Source organism: Pinus tabuliformis, chromosome 1_2 (genome assembly GCF_031772625.1).
Source record: "Pinus tabuliformis cultivar Carrire ecotype Pingquan chromosome 1_2, CPIR1, whole genome shotgun sequence".
Taxonomy (NCBI): Eukaryota; Viridiplantae; Streptophyta; class Pinopsida; order Pinales; family Pinaceae; genus Pinus; species Pinus tabuliformis.
In genome coordinates, this window is record NC_142298.1 from 410203272 (window position 1) to 410225657 (window position 22386).

The window sequence follows — 22386 nt, forward strand, 5'->3', positions numbered from 1 at the left end:
ATTAAGCCAACTAAACTAATAAAAGGACAGGGATTAGCCAAGCTGATGACTGAAACCAATTTTCAAGCCCTTGACATCAATGAACTGGATAACGAATAGGAGATGGCGACTCCACAGATCAATCAAGACTTTTTACAATCACCTTGGTATGCTGACATATGTTTTATATTGTTAAACCTGCAAGCTCCTCCAGGGTTATCCAAGACTAAAAAGAGATTCATGAAAATGAAGGCATCAAAGTTTTGTATTATAGATAATGTGTTGTTTTGGAAAAACCATGAAGGTATTTTGCTTAATTGCCTAACATTGGATGAAACTGACAAAGTCCTCAAGGAATTTCATGCAGGGGACTGTGGTGGACACTTGTATTGGAAGTCAACAACTGATAAAATTCTAAGAGCTAGTTTTTATTGGCCCTCCCTGTTTGCTGATGTGAAAAAATTTGTAGTTTCTTGCCACAAATGCCAAATTTTTGAAGGCAAGAAAAAGCTGCTGCCTTTGCCCCTCAAACCCATTTCAACTGAAAGGCCATTTCAACAATGGGGTTTAGACTTCATAGGGGAAATCCACCCTTCATCCTCTGGCCAGCACAAGTGGATTTTGACTGCCACAGACTATTTTACCAAGTGGATAGAAGCTGCCCCTTGCAGGCAAGCCAATGACTCAATCATCATGCAATTCTTAGAAACCAACATCTTGTCTAGATTTGGCTGTCCAGAAAAGATCATTACAGACAATGCAACAACCTTCAAGTCCAAAAGAATGATCAATTTTTTCCACAAGTACCACATTACCTTGGGCCACTCCACAGCCTATTACCCTCAAGGTAATGGTCTAGCTGAGTCCTCCAACAAAAGCCTCATCAACATCATCAAAAAGGTCTTGGAGGAGAATAAAAAGAATTGGCATAAGAAGCTTGTAAATGCACTATGGGCAGACAGATTGACCACCAAAAGATCTATTGGAACAAGCCCATATGAATTGGTTTATGGCATGGAGGCAAGATTCCCTTCATCTTTGGGAATCCCAGTGATAAAGTTGCTACAAGAAATACAAGCAGAACCTAATGATATTCAAAGAAGGATCAATCAAACTATTCACTTGCAGCAGACTAGAGAGGAAGTATATCAGAGAAGTCAGGTTCTACAAGAAAAACTGAAAAAGATGTTTGATAAAAGAACCAAAGCAGAGGATTTCTTCATTGGGGATAAAGTGTTAAAGTGGGATTCTAGAAGAGAGGATAAAGGGAAACATGGAAAATTTGATTTTCTTTGGAAAGGACCATTTCTTATTCAGACTGTGCAAGGAAATAACACCTATTTTCTGAAAAGCTTGGATGGTACAGAAGCTGAAGAAGGCCCAGTTAATGGGCGAATGCTCAAACATTATTTTGATCCCCTTGCTTAGAGACAGAGGGGTAGTTTTGTATGTAAATAGTTGTTTTTTCCAGCAGTTTTTATTACAGCAATTAGATAAGGGATAAGATGCAGCAGATTTTGAGCAAAAAATCAGGGAATTATACCACCTTTGTGTATATCTTGAATTTACTAGAAAAGAACAAAAAGAAAGACTTGGGAACTGTAAAAATGATGGCAAATGTTCAGACAGAGTAAGCCAAACAGAGCTGCAACTAAGTGAATGAATTCATGAGAAACATTCAAATTTTGCAGAAGCACCATTTAGTATACAACAAAGGAGGAATTTCAGATTACATCAAAAGGTGAAAATAAGGCCATCTGACCTGCTGTTCTTGGCTTTTCACCAAGAAAAGCCATCCCCAAGTGGAGCCACTGCTAGGTTCCTATACCAATAGGTTTCATTTTTCATGATTGACTATAGAAAAGCCAAATATGTTCATCCTTGCATGCTGCAAAGGTTCCATATTTTGTAAACAAATCAAGAAAATTAAAAAATGAAAAGAGGGTATGCCCTAGAAGAAAAATCAAAGGGCAAAAAGAGTAAATTGGACAGAAAAAATGATGAAAATGAACCCCAAACCAAAAGACCAAGAAAGTGTTCTAGTTTAAATGCCACTACTGTTCCATTGTTGTAGAGTCCCCTTGTGTACAGATGGTTGATTTTGGATACAGTTGATGAATAGCCAGACAGTCCAATCCTGGCTAGATCAAGTTGAATTTACTTATCTTTAGAATAGAGAATAAAGTCTGTCCAAACAGTTCAAGCTTGGCAGATGGGTGAACAGGTAGAGAAACAAAGGAGCCCAACTGCTTAATCTGGGCCCTTGGAAGAGATAAGGGTAGACTTAGATAGGAGGGCATTCAAAAGAAAAGAGGAAAATCAGGGTTTGCTAGTCCAAATGCACCCAATCAAAAGGAAGAAAAAATGCTAGGTGTTTTAAGGCTGGGTAGGTAGTTTGAGGTTGTAGAAGCAAGTTGGTGATCATTTTTGTCCTGTCTAGAAAGGCTTATCTCATATATGTCACAAAAACCATGGCAAAGTGACTGCATGACAGTGGAAGCATGACTAATTTCCCCTATCATTCCCCCAGAAATCATTTACTAACATCCCCTCAAGGACCTTGGGGTCTGCCCAATAGTCCCGTTTCACTTCATTTTATGAGAAATGCCAAGTTAAACTTTGAGTTTACTTAATTAAAAGAAGCCACATTTCTTGTGTAAAAATGATCATTCCATACTCCTTTCATTTCCCTATGCCTGAGTTTTCACTCTATAGACTTAGCATTTATTTCATCCAATTTCATTCCATATATTCATATTGACATCTTAACTTATTATATAGCTCCTTTACCATTCCCCATCCCTATTTTACAAAAAAATATATATAAAACCCAAAAAATACCTAAGTATCCCTACCCTTGGCAACTATAGCCATATAACATAAGTCCGAGAATTATTAGTCCATTTGGGACTTTAATAAGAACCCTTCCGCATTCATAAACCTTGGGGTTTATTTAACATCTGGTTGAATAAATAACCATGCTAAACCCTCCCACCTAAACCATATGCTAACCCCATGCGCATGTATATAATGGGATTTGTTAACACTTGGTTAAACGAATAACCGTGGCACCCACATAAACCCATAACCCAAAGTTTTATGCCCCGAAACATTATTAAAACATTTAAATAATGTGCGGGTCCTCTCATTTCAAAACCCCACTGCTTTTATTTCCCGTCCACCATTTGATCATGCGCCGTAGATCTGATGGCTGGCGGCAATATCGGAGCCCCCGATCTGCCAGGAGTTAGCGTTCGGGGGATGGGCGGTATTGCTGCCATACCCCTGCCACGCGTCGGCTTCCCAACATGATCGGAGCCCCCTCCTGCAAAACCACCCTGGGCCAAAGGCGGTGCGGGGAAAACCACTTACCGCCCGGCCGCCTACCCCCTGACGTCAAGCCCACGTCACCCGATGACGTCGCGTCCACGTCGCCCGCCACTGCTCTGTACCAGCACCACATCATCTGCTGACATCACCACCTGGCCACCGTGTCATGCGCCACGTCACCATACACGTCAGCTGCCACGTCATCCTCCGTACCCGCTACGCGCCAAAAATACGTCATGATGATGTCATCACAAAAAGCGCCAAAAAGCGCTAAAATGTCCAAATTTTGTTAAAAAGTCGTGAAAACGACGGTTTTTGTTTATTTTTATTTATGCGCCTGTGGAGAACGTGCATGCCGTTTACGACGAATTTGCCTCCAGAACTCCAATTAGCCAACCAAACGAGTTCATCCTGCAAATTCGGCCCCCCAGCTCAGCATTGTACCTGCAATTTGTACCAGTCGCCTCTAAGAACAGGTATTTACCCATTGTTCACCCGTAAACCCTGTTTTTAGAAATTTCTCCATTTGAAATCGACTGTGGAACTACAATTCAAACTAAAATGCACTCCTGCCTGTGAATCACCACCTTTTAATTCATTAGGTGAGCCATTGTTCAAAAGCAAACCGACAAACTTTGCCCTCCTCTGCAAATTCGCCATTAAAACGCACTTCGAGCCCATTTCCGCTGGCAGACTCTCCTAATTGCCCATGCATTAAGTTCATTTGTCAAAATCCTCTGCAAAGAACACCATTTCCTCTGTATATCCAGCCTCCCAATTTAACTGTGCACACTTTGTCCTTCCTGTGAAATTTACCCGGTAAACCCGTTTTTATATCAAAGTTTAGTCTGCCAGTCCCTTGACAAAGCCTCAGAGGCAGTTTTCAGTTTTCAGTTGTTGCACAAATCCAAATTTCAAATTACAAACACAGAGAATTTAAATATGGCCACTCCAGCAGCCTTGAATATCACTCCTCTCAATGCACCTCACAAGGAACTAGAAGCATTACCTTTGGCTGATAGGGATCACTTAATTCAAGACTTGGTTGGTGACAGAAACCACCTGCAGACTTTCTGTCAACTGAGGAACAGTTATTTGAACAACAGTGACATTTATGGCATTTGGGAATCAAACTTGCCCATATACTTCCTCCCTTCTGTCAATGTCTTCCCTGAAATAATTCGCCTCTGCTGTGAAAACTATGACCCAACTCAAAGGGCAGTCAAGTCTCCATCTGGGAGCATCCTCTTCCATATAACTCCTGACTCCATCAATCAAATGCTAAACTTCAAGCAAACTCAGCTTCTGGTCCCTCTCTCTATGAAATTCCTGCTTGATGAAGGTCCTAAACTCTCCAGCTCAGAGATAGCCCGAATTGCCAAAGTATTCATGAGAGCAGACCGCCAGCCTACAGGGCCACCTCCTTTTCTCTATGTATGTTTCAATGAAGTGGGAAAATTACTAGTAGATATGATATCTTATGTACTGGGCTTCAAGACAAGTGAACATATTGATCATACTATATTGGTCTTGCTGTCTGCATTTACCCCAGGACAGCCCCCTGCTGTCAAATACAACTATGCCAAATTCATTGCCAATAAGATACATGACCAACTGCTGAAACTGGATAGGGAGGGAGTCTTCAAATACTCATCTTACATCTACCATCTATTCATGTATTATTAGCCATACTGTTTCCAATGCCCCATCAAAAGATTGGACTCTAAAGGAGAAAAGAGGTCTGTGATTTTTTGGACCTCAGTCTTTCATGAAGTCCACAACTCCCCCTACTCTTACTGTGAGTTCATTGACCTGTTTGTCTATCCAGTCTCTTGTCTCCTAATGAGAACTCCTCCTGCTAGGCTATCCTATGACATGCAGAAAATATTGCAGCTTTCAAAGAACTACAGAATAGGTGATTGGTACTTTTACCAGAATCACACTGTCATTAGGATATATGGCTGTGAGCTCTGTCCCTACAGGCTACCAAGATATGTGCCAATGAGACTGTTTGCCTTAGAATATTATAGGAAATTTATCAACTCTGATTTAACTCATTTTCATAGCACCAAGAAAAAGGCTCAGTTGAAATTCAAAGACCAACTAGGCCCCTTTGTCATGAACAAAAAAGAAGGATGGCAAGATGCTGATCAAATATTGGGGGAGAAATTCAGGTTAAAAAGAAGTTTTTGGTGGGTACCTTATGACCCAAATGGTTTTATCAATGCCAGAAAAATAAAATATAGGCTATCAGCCTATGAACATTGCAAAATCCCACAGATTGAACAATTTTCCAACCAAGATGAGTGGGTGGCAGGGACACTAGTTGAAGAATTCACCCAAGAAGAAATAATGGAGCAAAATGTAAAAGATTTGGAAAAGACTCTTGACTTGGATTCTTTTGAGCAGGTGACATTCAAACTGCCAAAGCAAGTTGGAGAAGGCACATCAGCTGCTGCTCCACAAGCTGCCCAAGAAAGGTCTACACCAGCAACAGGGACAACAAAGGGCAAGGAGGTAGTTGATGCAGAGCAAGAAACAATGACAGAACAGCCAACTACTTCAACGGAACAGAGTCAAGGGCAAACCCCTCCACTGCAGACAGAGGCTCCACAGGTACCAGCTTTACAGACTCCTCTCAATGAGGAAAGAGGCAAGAAGTGGGATAGGGAAGAAACTACACCTGCTAGTGGCTCAACACAGTAGCCAGAGGCCAAAAGGCAAAGAATAGATCCTCAAATTGAAGAGGAAATTAGTGAAGAAGTCATAGAGAGCCCAAGGAGGGAGAGGGAAACCAGTCAGCAAGCATCCATCAGCTCTCAAAGACAGGAAACAGAGAGGCAACATGGTATGGAGGTATCCTCCTCGAGGCAGCAAGGTGCACAACCATCTGGCATTAAAGGAACCTTCATGGAAATCAAGGCCCAAAATGAGCTATTGAGAATACAGTTGTATGATCAATTTCTGAAGACAACACCCTCCAAACAGCAGAGATTAATGGCAGCTTATGATATTAAGGAGGAGAAAATGATCTTAAGTCATTTCAAACCGAAGATACCACAGCCACAAACAGTTGCAGATTACATAAAGACAAACTTAGAGGTCCTCGCCAAGGACATACACCCGATGGACCAAATTGAGCTACACAAGCAGACAGGTGAAATGGTCTATGCTACTCTAGCAGACAAGGCAATGTTGGCCCACCAATTGAAAGAATCATTGAAAAATACAAATACTCAATTGGATTTGGAGAGAATGTCTTCATTGGCCAAAGACAACAGAATAAAGACATTGGAGGAAATTATTATGGAACTAGGGCATGATCCTAAGGATGCCAAGGGCATCAAAGCCCTCATAAGAAAAAAGGAAGAAGATATTGCTGCACTTAGAAAGCAGCTAAGGCTACCTGCAACCATGCACCCTCAAACTACAGAACTTGTGCAAGAGAAAGAAGGTGAAGATACAATGGATTTTCTCATGAGGATGAATCAAAGGATAATTCAAATGGAGGAAGAGTTGGAGAAAGCATTGCAAAGCAAGCAGGGAGAGTCAACCTCCTAGCCACCAGTAATAGCTCCAACAGTCCCCACTGCCCTTCCTACAGCAGCATCAGCAATTCCTCTTGTCATTCCAGCATCAACAATAGGTACAGCAACTACAGATCCTACAGCAGCAGCAACAACAACACCAGAGTCTAGCTTGAGTATGGAAGAAATGATGAAAGCAGTCAAAGAGCTAGAAGTCCAAATGACAGAGCTGAAAGAGGCCAAGGAAAAGTTGGCCAAACTTGAAGTAAGCTATGACAAGTCCAAGGTAACAGTGGATGAGAAAACAAGGGAAATAAAGGCCCCAGACAATAAAATAAAGTCCTTAGAAAAGGAGCTTACTCTAGTTAAAACTCTAGCTGAAATCAAGAAAATTTTGTGGGCCAAAATTGGCCAATCTATCACTGACCAATGGCAATCAATCCAGACTATACATGAGCAGATAGAATTGGTAGGCCAAGCTCAATTTGACACTCAAAAGGCTAGAGAATCATTGGGAAATATGCCTGAGCAAGCCAATAGGATGATTCAATTTTTGAACACTCATACTAAAGAGCAGCTGACAGCTCTAGATATGAGGAACCATATAGATACTATTTTGATAGTGAAGAAGGTGCTAACCCTGAGAAATTTTGTACAGACTCTAGAAAGAAAATGTCAAGAAATGCAAGCAGAAATAAATGACTTCAAAATAAAGTTTGCAACATTACAGAGCAAAGGACTACCCATCTTATTAACTAGCAGTGGAAGGCTGCTAACACATGAACAGTATGCCAACAGGGTGAATAATTATGTTGCCAATCAAATTACAACATCCTCTAGCACCTTAGAAGAAACAGGGCCTCCCTCTGGACAGAGTTTTTATGATAAATTATAAAATTTGTTCTACATTGAACATGAGATAAATCACCTTTTTGAGGTCCAGCCCAACTTTTATAGATATACTGAAGCTGATGAAACACGGATAAAAATACAAAGACATCAGTTTCCTATAGAGGACTGGTGGCAGAGAATGCTGGAAATTTTACCAAGGTGATTTTGTTTCTGTTTCCTCTTTTTGGGTCAGCTACAGGTCAGCAAATTCAAAGACACGGGCCACCTATCAAAAAAGTAAAAATAGCAGAAAGAAGAAGCCAAATTGTGACTGCAGCTCATTAATGAAAAAATCAAGCACTGATGACACAGCAAGGCAGCGAGACAGCAAACGCAGGAAACACAGAATAAAGACGCAGCCATCAGCCGACTCACTTAGTCCAGAAAGTCAAATATCTCTGACAAATTGGACAGCTAGCACACCAACATTTACTGTAGCATTTATTTCTCTTATTTACTTCTTCTGAAGAGTTGGTGAAGGAAGTTATTGCATGAAGACTTATCTACAAGATATTTTGTATCTCATTTTTGTATAAAGACCTCCCCATAAAATGTATTTGGGGTTGGTGATTTTCTCTCTGGACTGCGCTGTAAATTTTGAGACTGTCTAATACAAAGGCTGTTGAAGTTCACTGTTGCTGGACCGTCTGAATGTGGATTTGATGTTCTGGGAACTGCTACAGAATTCCTGTGTCTTTCTATGGATCAATAAGTTGCTCTAACCTGCGTTTATGTTTTCTGTGTTTGCAAATTTCATACATGTTTCATAGTCTTAGTAACAGAGAAAAAGAATAGCCCAGAATTTGTTTAAATACACTCTGTGTTCAATCTCTGCTATTAATTATGTTTTCTTCAGAATTAGTCATAAATAGGAATTCTTAGCTGCTCCTGTTTTCACTAATTCTTTCATTTTGAATACTATTTAGGAATTCTTAATTGCTCCTTGATAATATTCAAGCACCTTCCCTCTGCCAGCATGATCAAGGATTCTTGACTACCCTTCATCCACTGGCTTACATTCCATGAACTTCCAGATCTAAAAATTGTTCCAAGACTGATTATCTTGCTCTGTAGCATTGCCCTTTACCAAAGAAACACTTTCAACAATACATCATCATTGACCCCATTGCCCAATGGTATAAACTGTTTTTGACTTGCATCCCAGCTTGATTTGAAAATCACCATCCAACAAACAAAAAACCAAACTCTGTGCATCATAACTAGCCTAAAATACTTGAAAACAAAGTTAAATCACAAAGAGAGAGCCCTCTCTGGTTGCAGATTGGCTAGAATCTGATTGGTTAGTGGTTACCTCGGTTGTATTCCCTTCTGGAGGCAGGGAACAACCTGAGTGATAACACTTTGGAAAATTTCACTATGTAAAATTTCTAGTTTCTAGTTTGACTTGGTCAAAGTCAAGATTCTCTATTTAATGGCACTAGTTACGAGGCTAGGTGATGTAGGCATGAATAAATGCACATCATAGGTTTTTTTTTTTTAATGTTTATTAGGCGTCATAAAAGAAGCAAACTCCTAAACAAACTCTTCATGAAGTGTTTGAGTTTGACCTTCTCACTCTCACCTGTTGGTTGAGAGAATCTTGGGGTCAGTTCCTCCACCAAGGAATTCGACTCCTAAAGGTGGGAAAGTGGTCTAGGAGAGTCTATATGTATCATTTCACTTCAGGAGAAGAGGGTTGAACTTTTTGTGATGGAGAATTGCATTGTAATCAACTTTCAGCTAATACAGATATAGGTTGCAGTTATTTTCAAGGAACTCTAGCCTAGTGAGTTCATGGTGCTTGTACTTCATTATTTTTGTTTTCTCATGGTCTAAACATATTTATATACATTATATATCTTCTTTCTATGAATGCCTTGTGATAAAATACTCAGAATTCTTGTTTTTCAAGCTTTGTTATATGCTTTTCATAGTTATGTGTTTTGTCTTCCTAAGCTAATGAAATGATGTTTATTTATGCTCATTAGTTTCTTCCTCACTATATCCTCTATACTACACTGAAAAATACTCAAATTACACCATGGCTTCTGATATCTAGCTCCTTCTTATGTTTTCTCCTGCATTCCCACAGCCTAGTTCAACAAATACTTAAAAAACCATTTTTTTACAAACAAACAAACAAATACATATATCTAGACTAAAATTCATTTTCTTTAAAGTCATATCACTGATAAGATATTTAGAGAGATCCCTCTCATGCTTAGTAGGGCTAGCTACTTGGCTGAAGTGGTTTGAGGTTACCCTTGTCGATTTCCTTTTTAGCCTAGGAGATTTTAAGGACTAACATCCCTGTCACCATGGATGTCTGACCCATCACTGCTCCCTATCTAGACCTATACCACCTCCCCCTGGCAGATAGGGATTTCCAAATCAGAGATACCAGTGCATATGAGGTCCTGTTCAAACTCCATTGTTTGAGTAGGGATAGATATTTAAACCATTCTGATGACATTGGTCTTTGGGAATTCAATTTTCCCAAATACCAACTTCCCCAAGTACATGTTTTTCCAGAAATTGTCCATATGTTCCATTCCTATTACATTCCCAGCCAGAGAGCAATAATGTCCCATGACTAGAGAATCTTGTTTACCATCATAGCTGAATCAATTAATGAAATGTTACGAGTCCAACTAGGTCCAAACCTGATCCCACTCTCCATTGGGGATTTGTTGGACCAGTACTCCAAATTGAGTCTGTCTAGGTTAGCCCAAATATTCTAGACATTCATTGTTTTAGAGCAACATATTCCCAAAGATGCCCCTCCATATGTTTCTGCCATTTTCTCTGAAAGGGGGAAGCACATTGTGACTATGATATCATGTATTTTGGACTGCACCACTGATGAATTTGTTGATGAGCTTATCCTAGTCTTCATGTCCATTTACACTCTAAGAAAACCTCCTGCTGTTTTATATGATTATGCCCAGTTCATAGCTGAAAGAATGCATGAACAGTTCACCATAATGCACAATGAGGGAGTATTTAAATAATCATCTTTTCTCTATCTTATGTTCCTATACTATCAGCCAGAAAGATTTCCTTTTGCTCTTCAGAAGCTGGATACTAAAGGCCAGACCATGCCTGTCATATTTTGGACCCCACTTTTCCACAAGTTTCAATCACCATACGCTTGTACAGATTTCATTGATTCTTTTGTTCATTCAGTCATGGCCATGATGACAGGAAGCCCTCCACCCAGAATAAGTCAAGAGATCAAAAGGGTGCTTCAGTTGTCTAAACAAAGCAAAGTGGGAGATTGGTACCTTTAACAAAATCACATAGAGATAAGAATCTATGGTTGTCAGTGTGCACCATATAAACTTCCCAAATACCTCCCCATGAGGTTATTTTCTCTAGAGTACTATAGACAAATAATGAACTTTGATGAGATCAATTTTGTCTCAGCTAAGAAAAGATCACAATTTAAAGTCAAAAACCAGTTAGGCCCCTTCATTTGCAATTCTAGAGAGGCAGGGGAGGAGGCAGACCAAATTTTGTAGCAAATGAAGTTCCAAAAGAGTTTCATGTGGAGGTATGACCCCCAGGAATTTATGACCAGATTGAGAAAGAAGGTCAAGTTGGGACCTTATATTCATCACCCCATACTAGAGATAGAAAGATATGACAATCAATCTTAGTGGGTGGAAAACACTCTTGTAGACAGGGATAGTACAAAGGTAGATGTAGAGAATACCTTGATTGACTTAGAAATACAACTTGATGAGAGCTCTTTTCTGTAGGTAGCTAAACAACTAGAAAGAACCATGAGCACCCCTCCTATCATGCAGACTCCTCAGAATGAGGAAAAGAACCCCAAAAGGACCAGAGAGGAGCCCTCAAGTTTAGGAATGGGCACATCAAATATACAATATGAGACCAGTTAGAGCAAAAGGCCTAGGCTAAATCCAGTTTCAGAGGAGGAAGACACGGAAGGCTCAGTAGAAATAACTGATATTGAGTTGGACAGAAGTAAAGTCACAGCTCCATCTGGGGAAACACAGGGACCATAAGCATCACAGACCCAGATTTTGGAAAGGCAGCTAAGTGTAGAAGTATCCTCATTCAGTAGGCTTGCTGATAAGGATAAGGATATAAAAGATAGATATAAAGAGATCAAGATGAGAAATGAGAAACTGAAGGCCCAAACTTATGCTCAGTATCTCAAACTCACACCTACCAATCAAACTAGGTTGATGTCAGATTTCGACATCAAAGAGGGAAAACTACAGATATCCTTCATAAAACCAATTGTACAACAGCCAAGGACATCACCAGACTACAAGAAAATTGATTTTGACGTATTGGGAAGAGATATTCATCCCATTGAACAAATCAAATTACACAAATAGGTTGGAGAGATAATTTACTCCACCCTCATAAGTAAATCCATAGTTTTTCATCATTTGCAAAACTTATTGAGCAATATCTCAGCTTAGTATCAGTTAGAGAATGCCTCCTTATAGGCCAAAGACACCAGAATTAAGGCTTTGGAAGACTTAGTGATTGAATTTGGACATGATCCCAAAGACATTAAATCCACTGAACAACTGATAAAGAAGAAGAATGATGACATTGCAGCACTTAAAAAAAAATTGAAGATACCTTAGCTGCAACATCTCCAAAAATTGGAAGTCTTGGAGGACCAAACCAGACATGAAGAATTGATGGACTTAGTCTTAAAATTAAATGATCATTTAAGGGAGAAAGAGAAGGAATTGGACACTTTAATCCAATTGAAGAAAAGTGATATTGCCACTACATCTGCAAATGTTATCCCAATAGTCTCAACAACAGTCCCTTCCACATTAGCAGCCTCATTGGCTGCCACAACTCCTATGCCTACAAAACAACCAGTTTCAATAGAGTCTACATCAGTAGCAGGTGCATCAGGTGAAGAAGCAAAAAATTTGGTTAGAGCCATGGAGGAAATGTCCATACAGGCTACAGAGATGAATAAGCTGAAGGAAAAGGTGACAAGCTTGCCAAGATCATGCACAAGGAAGAAGTGCAGAAAGCTGCCAGAATGAATGAAAGGTTAAAGGCCATGGAGAAAGATCTAGCACTAAAGGAACCCCTTGGGCAAGCCAAGGAACTATTATGGGCCAATATCATTGACTCTTTCAATGATATTTGGCCTTCCATTCAAGTAATTTTTGAACAGATAGAGCTAATAAAGGTAGCTACAAAAGCTATCCAAAGAGTCAAGGAAGAATTAGGAGACATGCTTGAAGATGCAACCAGACTTATCCACTTCCTCAATAGTAAAAACAAGTATGAAATTTAGGAATTGGAAATAGAAGATAGGATAGAAACCATTTTGGAGGTGAGAAAGGTCCTTTCCAAGAGAAACTCAATGTTAAACTTGGAGGGCAAGTGTCAAAATATGTAGGTAGCAGTTGATAGATTTATGGCCAAGTTTCAAATTTTGAGAGAGAAAGGGTTACCCAATCCCTTGGTCATAAATGACAAGCTCATGACAAAACAGGATTACGACAACAAAATCAGAGAGGTAGCTAAAGAAAAGGCCAGTACATCATCAATAAAGGCATTGCAAACAGGCAAGGTTCTTTACCAAATGTTTGAAAACTTGTTTTTCCTCCAGCATGAGGTAAAACAATTATTCATCACTAAGCCTACTTTTGCTAAGTACACTGAGGCAGATGAAATATATAGAAGGATGTTGAAAATCAAATTACCTGATGCTGAATGGTGGGAAAAATTGATTGATTTACTGTAAGAAAAATGCAGTAAAAAGGTAAAAGTAAAACAGGTAGGTGAAAACATGAAGACAAGTCAGCAGGGTCAAAGAGTATCACATGAAAGCCAAAAGTAAATGAAGCCTCCAACGTAAAAGATAAAAAATAAAAGCAGCACAAATGGCTAAAACCAAACCATAAAGGCCAACAGTACCAAAATAAATGGGACAACATGAAAGCAGTTCAATTGCTGTCTCTATCTTCTTGCAAGATGATATTTTTATTCCCTAGATTAAATATCAAGTTAGTTTGAGATATTTTCTAATAATTTTTGTATAAATAATTCAAAATTCAAAGTATGTAGTGTGGATTCTTAGACATTTCTATAGACTTCTTGATCAAAAGACTGTAAAGCTATTGTATCATTGATTGAGCCAGCAAGCTAGATTGATGAATAAAGAAAAGATATTTCACAGGATTCCACAATCTTTAATGTATTTCTGAATCTTAATGCTATAACTGGAACAATATCTCAGAATTTGTTTGATTACACTCTATTTTAACGGTTATGCATATAAATGTTTTCTACTGATATCTAAGTTAATGAATTCCTAATTTCTCCTTATTTTAGGTTGTTCCTGATAATCTAGGTCAAAGGATTCTTAATTGCCCTTTGCTCTTGATTACCTTCTGTTCCTCGTTTATATCCTAGTCTGAGAACCCTTAATTGCTCTCTCACCCTAATTAAAACCATTTCATCCCCCTATTCCAAAGACCTACATTTTACTCTGCTAGCTTGCGCTTTCAACATTCCCTTTAGTGAGTTGATCCAGTTCTGCTACCCTTCTGTTGACTCCATCACCCAGTGGTCTAAAGACATCATTCTATCCATCTGTTTTAAGGATCCCACCACCCAATATTGAATACAAATCAAAAACCCCCTGAACATTCATAACTAGCTTGAAATCCCAGCAAACAAAGCTAAATCATATAGAGCAAGCCCTCTCTAAGCCTAGGTTGGCTAGAGCCTATGCTCCAAAGTTGGTTTGTGGTTACCTTGGTCATTTTCTTTCTTCTAATAACTTCTAGAAGAATCTCTGAGTGATAACATAGTGGTAACCATACTGGGGACCAGCGAATCCTCAGTCCTAATAAAGCTTTAAGAAAATTCTAAATCTACATTATAAGCCTCTTAAAGTCATTTGTTAGAAGTTCTTTTTGAAAAAATATCACAAAAACAATTAAAAATTTTGAAAGTCTGGAATCTAGGAAGACTCATTTTAATAGGGCTAATTCAGATCTAAACCCTGCCCCAGTAGTTGATAATCCCAACCTAATTTCAAGAAAATCTAAAAAAGAAGAAAGTTTGGTTTGCCATGTTAGGGCCTAAATCTACCTCAGGCTGAGAAAGGCAAGATCTAGGGTAACATCAAACCAAGCTTAACCTGGTAGCTAGCCCTACCAGGTCGGGAGAGGGCTCTCTTATTTTTCAATCTCAGAAAAGATGGCCTATGAAGCTTGAGATTACTGATGTAATGAATGATTTTAGGCTAGGTATGTGTATAGAGGTGTTTGATTGAATTTAAGATGGGTTTTCTGGCTCAATTGTGAAAGGCAGATTTGGGTCCGGGGAATGGACATAGTCTTGCAGAGATTTCTATGGGGCGAGGTAGGCAAATGGTTTAGCACTTCAAACTGACTGAGATGGAGAGCTTTTAGACTGGTGAGGATTTGGATAGGGCATGAAAGTCTCAGGATCCTCTTCAAATAGCTGAAAACATAGATAACTAAACAAACCCTAGGTAGAGCACTGCAATTTTCAATGTATTTTACCTTTATCCTTGTTTGTTTTAGTTAAGATGAAATAAGGAGAGATAATGGCATACATAAAACACATATAAACTTGCAATTACAAAAGGAAACACAATACCAAATCAAGATGCCACAAGAATCCCATAAAGTGCTGCAAACCCTGGTCAATTCCTTAGCCAAACTGCTGAAAAGAATGTACAACAATGCTCAAAGCATTCACAAGAGTCCAACCTTCTCAAATGACTGAAAAACTACTAGATATAGGCATCAAACAACTCATGCTAGGCTTTAGGGGTCGAGTTCATGAGTTTAGGATCTGTTTCAACAAGATCTAAACTAAGAACTGAAAAGTAGGCAGTGGAACAACATGCCTCTAAAACCTAGGAAACTAATTCATTCAGTTGCAAACTAATTTTTCAAGATGAATCTACCTATATGAGTGAAAATTTAGCATAATTACATCAAAATCCATCAAGTCACATTAAGTTACATCATGATTTTGACTATTAGAAAGAGAAAAGTCAAACTGTGAAGAAACTAGGCGAAAAACAGAGTTTTCTTCGCCAAAATGAGCAAATTTCCTCCAATGCACTGCGCTAATTTCCCTATGCATAACACCTTTTTGAAACTGATTTTGGAGGCCTTCCTGTGTGCCAAATTTTCTCCAAGTGAGCTTGTTAGAAAGGTCTACCTGTCTACTTTCCAAAACAAGTGGAATTTCTAAATTTGGCCTCCATTTTCCCATCCAAAATTGAGTTCTCCCAACACTACTTCCTGTGTGTCCAAAAAGGGGCAGAAAGGTCATTTTTGAGGTGTTTTTGACCTTTTTGGAAGCTCAAAACCTGTCAAAATTTCTTGGCCATGTGAGGGAATTCACATTTTTCCGTGAAAAATCCAAAAATGCAAACCATTTTGCAAAATTCCTAGCCAACTCAATGCGTAGTGCAGATGGCGCGGTGCATTGGGCAGAAAAACTTGTTTTTTAGGCCAAAAATTTCAAAATTACAAAAGTTCCTCATCAGGTGCTGTGTTGGGCTAAGGAAGCCTCAGCCAAGATCTAGAGTCTATTTTTCTCTTTTCTCTTCCTCATGGCTTTCTTCAATTTGGTCTTCAAATTCCTGATTCTTGCTTTGCACACCATATTTCTTGACAAGTAGTGGTATGCCATGTTCCTCAACATGTTTTTATCATTGTTGGCCTTCTCTAGCATTCTTTCTAGGTGCATGTTTGTCCTCTCAGGCCAAGATTCACGATCAGCTTGAATTTCTTGCTCAAGTGTTGTCAACATGGTTTTCCTTCTCTTTGCTGCTTGCCTGGTTTTCTTTTATGTTTTTCATCCATGGATGAGTGGGACTGATGAGGGGAGGATTTGATGCTAGCTGTAGGGTTTTTAGGAAGTGATAGGTTTTAGTGATGAAAATTAAGGTTTGGGAATAGTGGGATTAGGTATTAGGGTTTTTAGTTTTAGGGATAAGGGGATAGGTGAGTGTGAATGAAAGAGGAGAGGGAAAGCGATATGAGTGAAGTGTAGTGAGAGAAAAATGAAAATGGGGATACAACAAAAAAACTACAATTTTGCAAACCCTAGGCAATTTTCTCAACACAACTTTGCAAGGAACTAGGGTTTTGTTTTTAACCTATTGAAACACCATAAACACTGATGGAAACTCATACATTGGCAATATGGAGGTGTTAACTTACTTGTGGAATGAAGAATTTGCAATTTTGCAGCTTTGGAGGAATATTTGAATGGATTTCAGGCTTTGTAGACCTATGCGCACGCTGCCCCAATGCGTAGCACTAGTTATAAAATTACACTGTAAATCATTGCCCAATGCACCGCGCTGGATGAGTGCATAACTCCTTTTTGCAGAAAATTTTTGGAGGCCTTTCCAGTGTCCAAATCAGGAGAAGGATAGCTCGTTGGAAATATTATTGATTCTACTTTGCAACGCAACTTGAATTTTTCAATTTGGAGTTCATTTTCAGTGTCAAAAGTCAAATCTCCTAAGACTGGTCAAAATGTGCAAAATGAGGTTGCCTCAAGGCAGAGTGTTGTTGCAGTAAACTTTTGAAGGTCTTCTTCAACCCCAAATTGAGCTCATGATAGCTCATTGGAAAGCCCTTTGTGTTTAGTTATCATTTAACTCATCAAGAAAGTCATTTGGCCATCCAAGCTAGGAGAAATCTTGATTTTCCCAAGGTCACTTCAAAGGTGCATCAATTCTTCTGAGGCAACTGTATTTTTGACATTTCTATAAACCCATTACACCTATGTAAAAAGTGAAGGATGTTTTTTTCCTTGGCCTATTTTGGACAAAAACCTCTCTCAGTTTTCCCAAATTCATCTTTTCTTGCTCAGAAAAATCATTGGAGTAAAACCTATCCCGATGTGTGGAATAGGGGATTTGTCGAAATGAAGTGAAATGAAGGGGATAAGGGGCTTCTAAATTCTTGAGAAAATTTTTGGAAGTAGGGAGGGATGTTAGAAAGCAGGGGAAAGTGGAATTTCAAAGATTGAGTGAGGGGAAGGGGTCCAAAAGGGCAAAACATAGGCCTAACCTAGAAAATTGTCAAGTTGTAGCAAGAAACTAGGGTTTGTGCGAAAATGAGGAATTTGAGGGATATCAGTGATGGGAAGTGTTTAATAAGGTACATTAAGGATAGGGGAAGGTGTATGAATATCAGGATACAAGTTTTGCTGATGATTTGACCATCCAAGAGAAATTACCTTCAAAACCCTAGGAGAGGAAAATGAACCTTACCTAGGCACAACTGAAACATGAACAAGGTGTAAAATGACCCATTGGAACCTGACATGATAATGACAACCCTCTGAATGATGGTACACTCAGCTGAATGGTGACATGGACCGACATTTGGAAAACTTTGAAAGGAGTGAAAACAAACCCTAGACCTAATACCTAGTGACCAAATTTTTCTTGAAGACTCACTGAAATGACAAAATTTGACCTTGATACCTTAAAATCACTTTGTAAGAGCATGTTTGATCACTGGAGGAAGGCTGCAAAGACTGACACTAACATTGGCTCCAATGGGGATGGTAGCTCCTTGGAGGTTCCAAGAACGGCAGATCTTTGGGAGAGCAGACCAGTGCCTTATCCATTGGGTAATGGAATAAAAAACTCAAGCTGAAATGCATGACTGAAAACTGACGACTTGATGACACAAACTGACTCTCACTCAACTAAAAATTGACTCGATACTTAAACACAACCGACAAACTGGAAATGATGCTCAAAGTGGAGCTTATTCAATACAACCTACTCTAGTGGTTCCATTCATCACCTGATCAAGTGAAATGAAACAACCAATGCAACCAAGTAAGTATTCCGGCTGCTATTTGAATTCTCGCAAGTGCTTGCTTATGAACAACAAGAGAGAACTATTGAAAGGCAACTCCCATGAAAAATTGGAAACAGATCTGTTGAATGATATGGATTCTCTATCTGCCTCCAAAAACACTGCATAAGGATCTTGAATTTCATGCACACTGGGACTTAGCTCATCCAATGGATTACTTCTCTTCTCTTCATACCATGAATCCAAACTTTCGCTTGAGCTTTGTGACGAGACTCTTGCTGAAAATGACAAAGAAACCGGCTACTGGATCAAGTTTGTATCAATACTTTTGTCAAGCTCACATATAGGAGAAGGACTTCAACTGTAGAGATCATCCAACACGTCAGCTATTGGATCATGAAAAACTTGAAAAGACTGCTGCAACCCATTTTCTATTGTTTTTGATGAGATTACATGATTCCCTACAGGTTGCTCATTTGAAGATTTACTATGCAAATTTCCCTTCAAAAACTGCCATGATTCAAAACAGAAAGGTACAGAATCATCTTGCATCATTTGATCGTATGTGCCAACTTCCAAGTCCTCATCTGCAACTTGACAATCAATGGCATTCGGGGGCTACAAATCTAGATATGAGAAGTCTTGAACAAGGTTTTCATTGCCCTCAAAAAGGTTCAGATCAAGACTTGTCAACAGTTGATTTTTGATTGCATGAATGTTGTCTCTGACGAACTGAAACGAAGCAAAACAAAAAGGCAAAGATCCTTCACTTACTTCAAAATTTGCTACACTTTCCATGTCATTTCCATAGCTGATATGTAATGGCTGAACATTATATTCGAGCTGTTGAAAGTGAACTTCTTCCTCCCACAAACTAGTTGCTGGTTTGTGTAGAGCTTTGAAATTACACCTCTCCTACACATTTTCCTAGACTTTTCTCCCTTACCAGCACTCCATAAGCTATTAGAGATCATTGCATATTGATTTTAAAAGAGCATTTAAGTGGTTTTCTAACTATGTTTTTGTGTTTGCTGTTTGAACTAGATTTTTCTCATTAGCTGCGGAATCCAGTCACTTTCCGCAGCTGATTCAACTTTCCGCAACTGTTTTTGTTAAACTCTATATTGCAGGTGTCATCAAGCAAAACAAGCCACATGGGCAAGTTAGAAATGACCTGGACATGGATCAGGTCCTATTGGTTCAACCGAATTCATCAAGGGAAGTTGTGGTCAACGGTGGTCCAACGTAAGAGTCCTATGGCAGCCAGACTCTGTTTTCAAACACGTGAAGGATTCTGAAGGATGTGTGGCCGTTCCTAAATCTCTGGGGTCATGTTGCCACCTGTAGACTGCCCCATGATGCGAATCCAACATAGATTTAATAGTCTCGACAACCAGTACGCTAAATCCATGGACACTGTCTTTTACGTGTCCCCTATTCACGTAGTTTTACAAGAAAACAGTTATGTCACCTTTGTTATAAATAACGCGTTTCTATAACGCATAGTCTTAGTCTTTGGTTAATGTAATTTTGCTGTTCAAAGTTCACTGTGCCGTGACACTAGTTTTATTGCTGTAACTGTGTTTTGAAATATATGAGAAGACTCTGTTTCTACATGATTGCGTGAACATAATCTTGGACTGATAGCCTGTTGACCGAGGCTATGTAGAGGGCCCCTGTATGCTGAGGTTTCGTTTTCATTGTTATGTAAAGTTTCATGCATTGTTCCCTTATTTCCATTGCATATATTCCACCTGTGTATATTTCAATTGTCATGGTATTAACATTCCACTTCTGTTCATGATTTTATAGCTTTGTATAACACTGATCAGTGCATGTATGTTTCAGGATAGAGTAGGCAGCCCGAGCATCTGCATATAATTTTCACAATGACTAATGACATGGGATTAATTCTCTGCTGACTTTGCTTTTCCTAGTTTTTAATTCCAGTTCTGTTTTGTTGATTTCAGTTTTGTTTACTTGCTTTGTTAGTTAGCTTAAATATTAAATTTCTCATATCATTGACAGTTACCTCCGAAAGCCATAGCTAGACTAATTGGCGAGGGATCGAATTATGAATGTGTGATTTGATTTTAGTTTTACTTTTCTGCAATTAGATATCAGATTGCTCATGTTATTGATGATTATCTCCGAAAGCCATAGCTAGACTAACTGGCGAGGAATCAAACTATGAATGTTGTGATTTGATTTTAAGTTTTACTTTTCTGCAATTAGATATTAGATTTCTCATATCATTGACGGTTACCTCCGAAAGCCATAGCTAGACTAGCTGGTGAGGGATCAGATTATGAATGTTGTGATTTGATTTTAGTTTTACTTTCCTACAATTAGATATCAGATTGCTCATGTTATTGATGATTATCTCTGAAAGCCATAGCTAGACTAACTGGCGAGAGATCGAACTATGAATGATGTAATTTGATTTTAGTTTTACTTTCCTTGCAATTTTTTATTTCTTTGAGTGTAGTAGCTTAAATCATTTTTCTATATTTAGACAACAACAGAGATGATAGTTTCATGATCAGTAGTTCATTACTTATTTGTTTTAGATAGCAGCACATCTTTCATTCTTGTTCAAGTATTACTGTCATCACTAGTATATTCTAAGATCTTCTGAAGTGTTAAGTGCTGGAAACCATTATAGAGGACATAATTGCCTAAAATCTATATCCATACTTGCCTTCTAAAGACTTAGGAATAGGATTTCCATTCATATTAGGAGATAAACGAAGATAAAAACCCCCAAAACAAAATTGAAAAATGACAAAAATATAAGAAAGAGGCTATATTGCACATATAGTGTGCCACACTTCATCAGTTTATGACTCTCGGATTGATAATTAATGTAGCAATTTAGGACACACTAAATTGACCAAACAATTTGTCTAGAAGATTAGCTTCTATTTAGAGAACATTATCGTCATTATACTGGTCAAATTGAGGCAAATCATTAGTATAAAACACATCATCAAGCATACATGTCATATCAACAGATCTCTCTTCTCCAAGATGATCTACAAAACTATCATTATCAGGTTTATGACAACTGGGATAAGAAACAAAATGTTTTGGAGTAGCCATTTGTTCTTCTTCAATCAGCGAGCCATGGGCTTGAACATTATACTCATTCCTTGTGGTGATCCTTTGCATCATCTCTTCCACTGCACTTACCAAAATGTCAAGCTTTACCTCTAGAGATGTCGATTCCTCCGGATCTATGTTTTTCATCTCTTTTTCCTTCAACTTTGCCCTTCGGATCAGCAAATGAGCCTCTACATCTACTGCACTATTCTACATCTCTTCAAGTGTTGCAAGATTCCTTTCTCTCAACTAAAACTCCATTTTCGGATCAAAGGCACCCGGGTAGTGCAAGAGAGTGGATCTAAGAGGAGGTCTTATATTAACTGGCATCAAAAAATAGACTTGGTTAAATTTGGCAGAAAATTGTCGTACTATCTCCCTTGGCAATCTTTTCAGTTGGTTATACTCTTCTATAATCAAGAAAGGGTTTTGTCTTACCACCCACCTGTCGAGGAAAACTTTGACAAACTGCTGGAAATCTAAGATGCTCGCATTAGGCAGGGTTTTGAACCAACTCTTGACTTTGCCTTGCAAAGAAAGAGCAAAAAGCATAATTCTGACATCCTCTTCATCAACTTCAAAAAGGTCAAGAAAAGACTCAAAATTTAGAACATGTCTCTCAGCAGTGATGTTGTCATGTTCACCATCAAATCTTGGTAGATATAGGTCATGATTTTTAGGGAAAACATGGGATATAGGAGGTA